The sequence below is a fragment of the Sus scrofa genome, chromosome 6 (assembly GCF_000003025.6).
Source record: "Sus scrofa isolate TJ Tabasco breed Duroc chromosome 6, Sscrofa11.1, whole genome shotgun sequence".
NCBI classification, from domain to species: Eukaryota; Metazoa; Chordata; class Mammalia; order Artiodactyla; family Suidae; genus Sus; species Sus scrofa.
This window is the reverse complement of record NC_010448.4, coordinates 56110243-56123209: the sequence shown is the minus strand read 5'-3', so window position 1 is coordinate 56123209 and position 12967 is coordinate 56110243.

The window sequence follows — 12967 nt, the reverse complement described above, 5'->3', positions numbered from 1 at the left end:
AGTGACTCATTCTCAATTTCCCAGCAGCTCCACCCCCCTGTGCTGGGGCTTAGAGTAAATATTGATTTGTCTTTTGCTTTTGAATTTAAGGATATGTTAAAAATTTTTCCATGTCAGTGGTAGTAGGTCAACCTCCAAGATGGCCCTTTTGAGTCTTGCCTCCTCATGTTCCTGCCTATGAGGCTTCATTTTGTGTTGTCACTTGGCTGGACCACTGTGCCCAGATACTTGGCCACACATTATTCTAGGTATTTCTGTGAGGGTGTCTTTAGAAGAAAGTAACATTTAAATGAATGTGCTTTGTGTAAACATCGCTTTCCATAAGGTGGGTGGGCCCCACCTAATCAGTCGAAGGACAGGCTCGAAGGAGAAGACCGGCCTTCCTGAGCAATAGAGAGTTCCCCAGCACTTTCACCCTGGAACTGCAGCATCACCTCTCCTGGGTCCCTGGTCACCTGACCCAGTCTAGAGATTTGGGGCTTGCCAGTCTCCCCAATCAGGTGAGCTGACTCCTTAACGATAAATGTTTTTCTGTATTTCTTGCACATCTTGTTGGTTCTGTTTCCCTGGGGAATCCTGGGTAGCATAACACCCTGTGTAGTGCCCTTCTACACTGCCTTAGGATGCATCTGTGTGACCCATAGCATATGGAAGAAGTGACAGTGTGTCACTTCCAAGAGTTGGTGATATGAGACACCGTGAGTCCCATCTCGGTTGCCCTTTTATTGTTCTGACTCCGGGGAAAACATGTCACGAGCATCCCTGTGGAGAGTCCCCTTGGAGGGGAACTGAGGCCTCCTGCCAACAGCCATGGGAGTGAAATTGGGTGTAGATCCTCAGGCTCCCCTCAAGCCTTTTGTCCCCGCAGCCCTGGCCAAGAAACAGCTTGTATGAAAACTCACGGGAGTCCCAGTACCAGCACCACCCAGCTAAACCCTGTTGAAACTTGCACAAACAAGTCTCAGCTTGTGGCTCTGTGAGAACAGTCTGCAGGCTGGCTCTGGGTGAGGTTGGCTGCCCTCTGGGCTTGTTTAGGGAGATTGGCTCCTGGGACAATGGCTCTCAGGGGCTCATTCCACTCCCAGCCCTTCTTGGGTCCTGCCTGGCCCTGTCTCTGTCACCTTTGCAACTGCCTTGGATTGTGGCTTTTGTTTCTGTTGTGCAAGCATGCTATTTGTATAAGCACCAGGTACAAGGTAATGTATGTGTAAATTTCTCTGTGCAAGCATATCTCTGTTTCTGTGTGTGTGTGTGTGTGTGTGTATAAGACCCTCAATAGGTTTTTGTGTGCTTGTTTCTCTATGGGTTTCTATTTGTGTCTATGCATTTGTGTCCATCTGTGCTTTAGTGTATTTCTGTGTATTGGTGCCTGTCTGTGGGTTTGTATCTAAATGATGTTTTTCTGCTTCTTCTGTTTTTGTTTGGTTGGTTGGTTGGTTAGTTGGTTTTTTCTTTTCTTTTTTTTTTTTTTTTTTGGTCTTTTTAGGGCCACACCCACAGCATATGGAGGTTCCCAGGCTAGGGGTCGAATCGGAGCTGTAGCCCCCGGCCTACACCAGAGCCACAGCAACACGGGATCCGAGCCGCGTCTGCGACCTACACCACAGCTCATGGTAACACCAGGATCGAACCTGTGTCCTTATGGATGCTAGTCAGATTTGTTTCCACTGAGCCCTGACAAGAAGTCCCTTTCTGCTGCTTTTTTGCATGTCAGTTTTTGCATGCGCTTGTGTTTCTTCACGGAGGAGGACTGGGAGAGAGGGTTAGCCTCTTTCTGACTGAGAGACTTGGTGAGGCTTGTAGTGAGGAAAGAAGATGGACTGGTCCCAGCCTTGTGCGGGAACCACACTTCCCGTTTGTGCGTTTTCCTGGGCAAGTTGCTTCGCCTTTGCCGTGCCTCCATTTCTAATCTGTTAAGCAGAGATAATAATGATACCTACTTAATAGCATTATCGGGAGGATTAGTGAGTTAATCCATGTCAAGTTTTTAGCAGAAGACGCTAAATAATAAGCGGTGTGTCTTAACTCTTAGCGATGATAATGCCTCCTGCTGTGGATAAGGTGTTTAAGCAGTCGCTCTTGTAATTTTATGATCTCTCATGTAATCTCTCTTCTGACCTTGTCCTCTGAGGGTTCTGGCAGCACCAGACTCTGACTTTAGCCACAGATGGACAGAGGCCCTCTGCTCCATGAGAGCTGAGTGCTGGAGATGTAGTCGAAAGTTGCCTGGGAGTTCCCCGGTGGCTCGGTGGGGTAAGGACCCAGCGTTGCCCCTACTGTGGCTCCAGTCGCTGCTGTGGGTAGGATTGGCTCCTGGCCCTGGCCCTGGCCCTGGAACTTCTACATGCCGCAGGTGTGACAAAAAACAAAACAAAACAAAAACAAAAACGAGAGAGAGAGAGTGCGCACGCGCACAAGAAGGTTGCCTAGCAACAGTGGCGCTGGGGTGGACCAGAGCAAATGGCCATGTGGTTCCCTAAACCGAGGGAGGATGTAGGCAGGATTGAATTTATTTGAGGCATAAGAGGAGATTGACGAGGGCGCCCGCCCCCCAGAGTCAGCAGCTTCTGAGGACTTTCTCAGACCTGTTCCCCAAAGCCTCCGGACGTGGTCCATCTCTTTCCTTCTCTGCTGCTTCTCATGTTATCTCCGCCTTTTCCTCCTTCCCTCTTCTTCCTCTGCTTTTACTATTACCATTAGTACAGATAATAAATCACCACTAACATTGTTCAGTGCCGCATATGGACGGGGCACCGCCCTAACTGTTCTTCCTGAAAGAACCCGTTTCAGCCGCAAGACCCTAGGAGAGCCCCTATTATTCCACTTAACAGATGAGGGAAACGGAGGCTCGGAGAGTTTGGGTGAGTTGGCTTAGGACGGCCAGAACCACCATCAAGGTTATCCAGAGCTTTTTGTCCGCTCATGCATGCAGGTTACTCTGCTTTTCTAGAAAGGTGGCAAGGAGGCTCACCCTGGCTGGAGATTCTGAGCTTCAGAAACCTCCACGTCTTCCTCTGGAGCCCCGCCCTGCCTTGCCCAGTGCTGTTGGTGTCCCAACACCCCGAGTCACGGCTACATCTGCACAATGTAATGCTTGGCCTGAGGAGGATGAGACCCTCCGGGAATCTTGTGCAAGAAAGAGGTTGCACAAGAGCCAAATCAACTTCCTGCAGTTGCAACGTAATTCTTGGTCTGAGGGGGATGAGAACCTCAGGGGATCTTGCAAGAAAGAGGTTGCACAAGAGCCAAATCAGCTTTCTGCAATTGCCCTTGCTGCAAGCTCCTGCAGGCTGATGATTCTGGACAGTATGAGCCAGTATTCCCTACCCTTAGCATCCCCTACTCCATAGCGCTTCCTTCCTCTTGCTGATAAGCCCGGATAGGTCCAGGTGGAAAAGCGTCCAGCCTCAGTGAGTGAATGATTCATCCAAGCCCGTCACCACAGCTCCAATCAGAGTCCAGGGATGGTCCTAGCAGCGCTCTTCACAATAGCCAGAAGGTGGAAACAACCCAGACACCCAGCAGCTAATGAATGGATGAACAAAATGTGGTCTCTCTGTTACCAGCCAGGGTTCTTGGCCTTCCGGAATCAATAGAAACGGACAAGAGGCCAGGCATGCAATTCAGGCAAGGCTTTATCCACAGCCCTGCTGCTGCCTGCAGGGAGCAGAAGCAAGTAACAAATGACCTTGTTCGCTCCCTGAGGCGGGGCAAGCTGGTTCCTGATATGGGGTGAAGCTAGGGGCAGGTCTAGAGGTCGGGCCAGAGGGGCAGCTTAGGTGGTTTGCTCACCCCTTTTTAGTGGTGTTTTTTCCCCGGGGTGGTGGGGGCCATGCATATTACTCTGCTTTTGCTCTTGGCTCTTCAGAAGTGGCGGTTGTGTTTTTGTAGGGGTTTTGTTGGGTTTTTTTGTTTTTTGGTATCTTGTCCATAATTTGCCCCAACTGTGCATGCCCAAGCACAGTTATTTTTAGTCCCGTATAGTTTCTTTTTATCTTGTTGCTGGAGGAGATGTTTGTCCAGGAGCAAGCGCTGCAGCAGAGGGTCCCAGGTCCCAGCCTGTCTCATATCTGTAGAATGGAATACTATTCAGCCATAAAAAAGGAATGAGGTACTCATACACGCCATCACATGATCTTCAAAAACATGATGCTTTGTGAGAGAAGCAGATACAGTAGGGCACATATTGTGTGGTTCCATTTATATGAAGTTTCTAGAATAGGTAAATCCACAGAGACAAAAAGCAGAGGAGTGGTTGCCAGAGGCTGAGGGAAGGGGGGAATGGGGAGTGCTGGCTCTGTGGGTGCGGGGTTTGTTTTTGGGGTGATGAGAAATGTCTGGGACTAGATAGTGATGATGGTTGTGCAATACCGTGAATGCACTTAGTGCCACTGGCTTCTAGGTTGTTTCGTTTTGCTTTGGTGTTTTGCGCCGTGCCCACAGCACATGGAAGTACCTAGGCCAGGGACTGAACCTGCACCACAACCGCAAACCAAGCTGCTGCCGTGGCAGTGCCAGGTCTTTAACCTGCTGAGTCACATGGGAACTCCTGACTTGTAGGTTTTTAAATGGCTAAAATGGTGAATTTTTTATTACGAGTGTTTTACCCCTATAAAAATAAAGTCTAGGGAGAGGCAAAGGACAGTACGGCCCGTATGAAATAAAAAAGAAGCCAGCTGGGATTCTGATGTGGAGATTGCTCCCTGATGGAAGGCCAGGGGGACGCTCTTTTACACTTGAGAGCATGTTTGTGCCAGGACGTGATGCTCGGAGCTGCTGCAGCCATGATGCGATCTGAGGCAACAAACCAAACACGGAAGATGTCAGAGTGATGAAATAGAAAGAGCTTGGTCCTCTGCAGCATGCTCAAGCCTGTTTGCACAAAACCTCCCTGTGGGGCGAGACGATTAAGGATCTTCCTTGCGTAAGCCAGCGTGAGGTCATCAGTTTCTTGCAGCTGAGCTCCTCCTAGCTGATGGAATTACCTGTCAAGGCAGAGCATGGGAAGGGACCAGAGTCCATGGCTCCAGGTGCCGAGCATGCTTCTAAGAAGACTCTTTAGTATGCTGTCTCACCTTTTGATAGCTTAGAGTCTTATTAGAGGAGGAACAAGTATCAAGAGGAGAGAAGAAGCATGAGATGCCTCATTCCAGAAAAGGGCACCTGAAGGGGCAGAAGTGGATGGGGGGGGCGCTCTGTAGCTGGACAGATTACATACCTCATCACTTCCCTTTTGCAGGTGGAAAAATGTAGGCACCCTGAATCATCCAGAATAATGGTCTTGTCGCAGGATCCTTCACTTAATCATACACTGCCGAGTCCCTTTTACCACGGTAAGGTCACCTGTTCACAGGGTCCGGTGGCTGGACATGGACATCTCAGAGGGTCCATGCTGCCGCTGATGGGAGGAGGGAGTCCCATTGAGCTGGACTATCTGAGCAAAACCTTGAAGCCATGAGAAGGTTACTTATACCCTTATCTGGGGGCAGAGGACAGAGGTTATAAGGGGGAAAGTGGGGAATGAGGCTTTGAAAGATACTTTTATGTGTTCTAAGGATGCCGTTTTTCTCCCTGAGTGAATAGGGAGCTATTTCAGAGTGTGGAGCATAATCAGACTTCCGTTCTAAAAGAGGGCTGCCGCAGTGTTGACTGCAGCACTCGTTGCAATAGCCAAGATATGGAAACAACTGAAACGTCCATTGACGGAGGAATGGATAAAAGACATAGGGTACATACATACAGTGGAATATTACTAGATCATAAAAAAGAAGGAAACAGTGCCATTTGCACCAACATGGACGGACCTAGAGATTCTCTTGCTAACTGAAAAATCGGAAAAAGAAAGACAGATACCATCTGGTGTCACTTACATATGACACCTGTTGGACTTATGAAAGAGAAACAGACACACAGACAGAGAAAACAAACTTGGGGTTACCAAATGAGGAGTTTGGGATTAGCAGGTAAAAACTGCTATGTATAAAACAGATAAACAACAAAGACCTATTGTATAGAACAGGGAACTATATTCAAGATCTGGTAATAAATTATCATGGACTAGAATATACATGCATATATACGTGCATGTACCACTTTGCGGTACACCAGAAACTAACACGACACTGTAAATCAGCTATACTTCGGTGAGAAATAAATAAGGGAGTTCTCCTGTGACCCAGCAGGTTAAGGTTTCTGTATTGTCACTGCAGCAGCCCGGGTCCCTGCTGGGCCGTAGTGCAATCCCTTGCCCCAGAATTTCAGCATGCCACAGGCGCAGCCAATGCATACATACACAAATAAGAAGAACAAAGAGTTCCCATCGTGGCTCAGTGGAAATGAATCTGACTAGCATCCACGAGGACATGGGTTTGATCCCTACCCCGCTCAACCGGTTAAGGATCCGGTGTTGCCGTGATCTGTGGTGTAGGTTGCAGATGCGGCTCAGATCCTGCGTTGCTGTGGATGTGGTGTAGGCCGGTGGCTGCAGCTCTGATTCAACCCCTAGCCTGGGAACCTCCATATGTCATGGGTATGGCCCTAAAAAGACAAAAAAAAAAAAAAAAAAAAAAAAAAAAAAAAAAAAACCATACACACACCCAGAAATGCCAGATTAAATACAGGCTTTCTGGTTAATTTTTCTTTTTTCTTTTTCTCTTTTTTTCTGGGGCCACCCCACAGCATGTAGAAGTTCCCTAAAACTGCAAAGGACAGGCTTATACAAAAAAAATTTTGGGGTTGTTGTTGATCTGAAATTTAAATTTAACTGGGCATGCTGTATTTTCATTTGCTAAATCTGGCAATCCTGTTTTTATTTATTTATTTATTTATTTTGTCTCTTTTTTTTTTTTTGCTATTTCTTGGGCTGCTCCCTTGGCCTATGGAGGGTCCCAGGCTAGGGGTCCAATCAGAGCTGTAGCTGCTGGCCTACACCACAGCCACAGCAACGTGGGATCCGAACCTCGTCTGTGACCTACACTGCAGCTCACAGCAATGCCAGATCCTTAACCCACTGAGCGAGGCCAGGGATCAAACCCTCAACCTCATGGCTCCTAGTCAGATTCGTTAACCCCTGCACCATGACGGGAACTCCTGGCAATCCTGTTTTTAAAGGCTCCCTCTGGCTGCTGTGTTGAGACCCGGAGGTTGAGGTGGGGAATGAGGCGGAAGCAGGGTGATGATTTGGAGGCAAGGGTGATGCACCCCGTCCTCAGCCCTCCCATCGCTGTAACTGATGTCGCTCTGTCCCCGTGCAGAGGAGGAGGACATAGAAGACCCTGATGACGTCAGCTGTGAAAAGGAGCCACTGCCTGCTCACTTTCCATGTGCAAGGAAAAACACTGAGATGTGAGATGTGGAAAGCCACCAGATAAGAAGGGCTTAGGAATGTGCCGGGCTCCCCTATCTGTGTCACAAAGGTGCTTTCACACGGTGCTTCTTCTCCCACTTAGATAAAAATTCAATTGTCTTCTCATGGCTTGCAAAGTTCTGCCTGGCCTGGCCTCTCCTCCAGTGCTGAGTTCTGACCAGCCTGCTCTGCTCCAGCCACCCTGGCTGAGTGTCCCTTTTTTTGGTTTTCTTTTGTTTCGTTTTGTTTTTCAGTCTTTTTAGAGCCACACCCAAGGCATACAGAGATTCCCAGGCTAGGAGTCAAATTGAAGCGACAGCTGCCCGCCTACACTACTGCCACAGCAACACAGAATCTGAGCCGCATCTGTGACCTACACCACAGCTCACGGCAACGCTAGATCCTTAACCCACTGAGCGAGGCCAGGGATCGAACCTGCATCCTCATGGATACTGGTCTGATTCTTAGCCCACTGAGCCACGACGGGAACACCTGAGTGTCCCTTTTTAGAACTGGGACACGCCACGCTCCCTCCAGCCCCAGAGCCTTTGCACTGGCTGTAATGTCTGCCCGAAATGTCATCTCCGTCGCATTTCCCCCATCTGGACCCTTCACAGCCTTGAATTCTCAGCTTGAACGCACTGCCTTCCAAGCCCTTCTTGATTCACTTCCTAAAGCTAAGGCCGCCCCCTGCCCCCCACAATTACATTGACTTGTATTACCCTGTTTATATCTAGCATAACGCTCATCACAATCCATACATATTATTTACTTGCTGGAGTTCCTGCTGTGGTGCAACGGGATCGATCGGCAGCCTCTTGGGAGCGCTGGGATGCAGGTTCGATCCCCAGCCCGGCGGCTTTGACTTAGGTCACAATGGCGGCTGAGATCTGATCCCTGGCCCCAGAACTATGTGCCTTGGAGTGGCCAAAAACGCCAAAAGTGTGTATTATTTACTTGTTTTTGCCCACTTTTCCAAGTAGCTTATAACTTCACGAAGATAGGGATCTTGCCTTCTTCCCCCAAAATGCCTGGCACAGGATAGATGCGCAATAAGTATTTGTAAAATAACGGATGAATGAACTAGTTCCAGAGATGGGCAGAACTTGCTTGAGATAGAAAGTCTGGGAGTTCTTCTGTGGCACAGCTGATTAAGGATCTGGTATAGTCGCTCTAGTGGCTTAGGTCGCTGCTGTGGCATAGCTTCCATCCCTGGCCTGGGAATGTCCACATGCCATGGGCACAGCCAAAAGGAAAAAAAAAAAAAGATAGGGAGTCTGCACCAGGATTCTGTATTCTGATGCCCACCCAGGGTCCAACCGCTACAGATTCAATCCTCATGAAGGGCAATGAAAGCCCCAAAGCTGGGGGTCACCCAGGGCGGTTGTTCAAGGGGCCTTGGCCGACCACCTCATTTGGTTAGAAGTTTTGCTCTCCTGCAGATTCACTTTGCAATTTTCAATATTCACATCACCAGGGTGCCCATAACTTCGCTACTTAAAAAAAAAAAAAAAATCAGACCAAAAAAAAAAAAAAAAAGAAAGAAAGAAACCATTGACAGGGGAACTCCTGTTGTGGCGCAGTGGAAACGAATCTGACTAGCATCCATGAGGATGCAGGTTCGATCCCTGGCCTCGCTCAGTGGGTTAGGGATCCGGCATTGCCGTGAGCTGTGGTGTAGGTCACAGGCACAGCTTGGATCTGATGTTGCTGTGGCTGTGGTGTAGGCTGGCAGCGACAGCTCCAATTCAACCCCTAACGTGGGAACCTCCATATGCCGCAGGTGTGGCCCTACAAAGACCAAAAAAAAAAAAAATTCTTTTCTTTTCTTTTGGCCATGCATGCAGTGTCTTGATTTGGGATCTCAGTTCCCAGACCAAGGATTGAACCCGGCCGCCGTAGTGAAAGCACTGACTCCTAACCACTAGACCACCAGGGAACTCCCCACTTCTCCATCTTATTCCATTGGCTCTGGTGCCTGGGAATTTGTGGTTAATCAGTATGAGTTAGATTTTTTTTTTAAACCATGTGAATCATTTTAAGGGTTCATTTCAGTGACCTGAAGTCCACTCATGTTGATGTCCATCTCTAGAAATGTTTTTACCTTCCCAAACTGAAACTCTGTATCAACTAAACAATAACCCCCCACACCCCCTCTCCCTCTGGCCCCTGGCAACTATTTTCTGTACAAATTTCACTACTCTGGGTACTTCATATAAGTGGAATCAGGCATTACCTCTCTGTCCGGGACTGGCCTATGTCACTGAGCCTGACATCGTCAGGGTTCACCCGTGTTGCAGCCTGTGCCAGGATTGCCTTCTTTTTTCAGGCTGACAATGACAGTTCCCTGTGCAGCTTATGGACTGAGCGGTATCTCCCCAAACTCACATGTTGGAGCCCTAACCTCCGATGTGACTCTATTTGGAGATAGGTCCTTTAAGGAGGAAATTAAGATGTAATGAGGTCATAAGGACAGACCCTAATCCCGTAGGAATGGTGTCCTTAAAAGATGAGAAGCCAGAGAGTCGTATCTCCCTCCCTCTCTCTCCCTCCCTCGCCCCCACCACCCCCCCTGCCCTCTGCTCACACACAGAAAAGGCCACATGAGGACACGGTTCGAAAGCAGGCAATGGGAGTTCCCGATGTGGAGCAGTGGGTTATGAATCCAACGGCAGCGGCTGGGATTGCTGCAGAGGCGCAGGTTCAGTCCCCGGCCCGGCACGGTGGATTCAAGGATCGAGGGGGTTAAAGTGAAGGACATAGCCTGGGCCCTGTTCACATTCCCCAGGGCCAGTGTAAGGAAATCAGCCCGGTACTGAAGTCTCCGGCTGCAGCCCCTTTTCTTAGAACAAAGTTAGCTGATAAGGGGGACGGCACATGCTACGAGGTTACCCATCTAATTGCCTCTCTCATGCTGACATAAGCTGCTTGCTTGAAGTTAGAAGATATGAACCTTACTGTAAATCATTATTGCAAACCTAAACACGCTTCCTAGGTAAGATGTAAAATATTTTCACCGCCACTTTGTTTTTTGCACCCCTTCTTGTGCATGCACACCCCCTCCCAACCTGGACGTAAGTTTGCCTTTACAAACACGGTCCGTTTCTTTGTTCGGGGCTTCACACTCAAGCTGCTTTTAGGCAGTGTGTGGCCCTAGCCAGTCGTGAAGACTCCTGATTTGTTTCTTCTCGGTTGGAGTGGTCTCAGTTCTTTCACGGCACAGCAAAAGGATCCAGTGTTGCTGCAGCTTCCATGTAGGTTGCTCAGATTCAGTCCCTGGCCCAGGAACTTCCATACACCATGGGAGTGGTCATCACATTTAAAAGAGAGAAAAAAAAAAAGCAACCATCTGTAAACCAGGAAGATTGCTCTGATCAGAAACCAACCCTACCTTGGAGTTCCCGTCGTGGCTCAGTGGTTGACGAATCCAACTAGGAACCATGAGGTTGCGGGTTTGATCCCTGGCCTTGCTCAGTGGGTTGAGGATCCGGCATTGCCGTGAGCTGTGGTGTAGGTTGCAGATGCGGCTCGGATCCCGTGTTGCTGTGGCTCTGGCGTAGGCCGGTGGCTACAGCTCCAATTCGACCCCTAGCCTGGGAACCTCCATATTCCATGTGAGTGGCCCAAGAAATGGCAAAAAAAGAAAAGAAAGAAACCACCCCTACCAGCACCTTGATCTTGAACTTCTAGCCTCCAGAACTATAGGAAAATCTATTTTTGTTGTTTAAGCTACAGCTGCCCAGCCTGTGATAGTCTAACAGGAGTCTGGGCTGACTAATATGTACATATGTGCCACCTTCTGCTTATCCATTCCTCTCTCTCTCTCTTTTTTTTTTTTTTTTTTTTTTTTGCTTTTTAGAGCTGCACTTGTGGCATATGGAGATTCCCAGGCTAGGGGTGGAATCGGAACTGTAGCTGCTGGCCTACACCACAGCCATGGCAATGCCGATCCAGAGCTGTGCCTGCAACCTACACCACAGCTCATGGCAACGCCGGATCCTTAACCCACAAAGCAAGGTCAGGGATCGAACCCGCAACCTCATGGTTCTTAGTCAGATTCGTTTCCACTGCGCCACAACAGGAACTCCTCCATTCCTCTCTTGACGGAGACTTGGGTTTCATCTACCTGTTGGTTATTGTGAATGATGCTGCTACAAACACAGGTCGGCAGATACCTGATGCAAATATACACATCCAATCCCTGCTTCCGATTCTTTTGGGTAGAGATCCAAAAGTGGAGTCGCTGGATCGTATGGTAATTCTATTTTATGACTTTCCATCTGATGGTCGGAACTTTTGTTATGTCACAGCAAGAGGCCGGCCTGGAAAGTGGTCGGAAAAACAGACTCTTGGCTCCTACGTGGACCTACTGAATCAGAAACCGAGGCTGAGGTCCAGCGGTCTATGCAGTAACCAGCCCTGCAGATGATTCTGACACACAGGAAAGTTTGAACGCTCTTCTTAGCGCCTGGCGGTAATCCCACACCCGCTGCTGGTGGTTAAGGAAGGAATGAGCTGGTTGTGACTGTGCTTTTTGAGATGCGAACGGAGATCGTGTGATGACGTCTGCACGTTGGAAAGGGTTGCAGTGGAGCGAGGTGCTCCTCTTCGGCTTCTTCATTTCATCCTTTAAAAAAAAGTTTTTTTTAACTTAACAGAGTTCCCTGGAGACTCAGCAGGTTAAGGATCAGGCGTTGTCACTGCAGTGGCTGGAGTTGCTGCTGTGGTGTGAGTTCGATCCATGGCCCAGGAAATTCTACCTGCCACTGGTACAGCCAAAAAAAAAAAAAAAAAAAAAACCTTTACATTTTAGAATAATTGTAGATTTATGGAAGATTGCAAAGATAGAAAGAGAATCCTATGTACTTTTATTATCTTCTATGACCAATGTCCCCAATTAACAGCTCGTGTTAGTATGATACATTTCCAGGATACATTACATATTTTTTAAAAGTTTTTAATGATTTTTGGAGTTCCCATCGTGGCTCAGTGGTTAACAAATCCGACTAGGAACCATGAGGTTGCAGGTTCGATCCCTGGCCTTGCTCAGTGGGTTAAGGATCTGGCGTAGCTGTGCTTAGGTTACAGACGCGGCTTGGATCTTGTGCTGCTGTGGCTCTGCTGAAGGCTGGCGGCTACAGCTCTGATTCCACCCCTAGCCTGGGAACCTCCACATGCCACGGGAGCTGCCCTAGAAATGGCAAAAAGACAAAAAAAAATTTTTTTTTCTTAAAGATTTTTATTTTTTCCATTATGGTTGGTTTACAGTGTTCTGTCACTTTCTTCTGTACAGCAGAGAAACATTATACATACTTTTTCTCACACTCTCCTCCATCATGTTCCATCGTAAGTGACTAGACAGAGTTCCCTGTGCTGTACAGCAGGATCTCATTGCTTATCCCTTCCAAAGGCAATAGTCTGCATCTATTAACCCCAGACTCCCCGTCCATCCCACTCCCTCCCCCTACCCCTCGGCAACCACAAGTCTGCTCCCCAAGTCCAGGACTTTCTTTTCTGTGGCACAATTCCTTTGTGCCATAGGATATATTACTTTTATACAGCGTGTCTCCCTCTCTCTTTTTTTTTTTTTTTTTTTTTTTTTTTTTTTTTTGTCATCTCTCA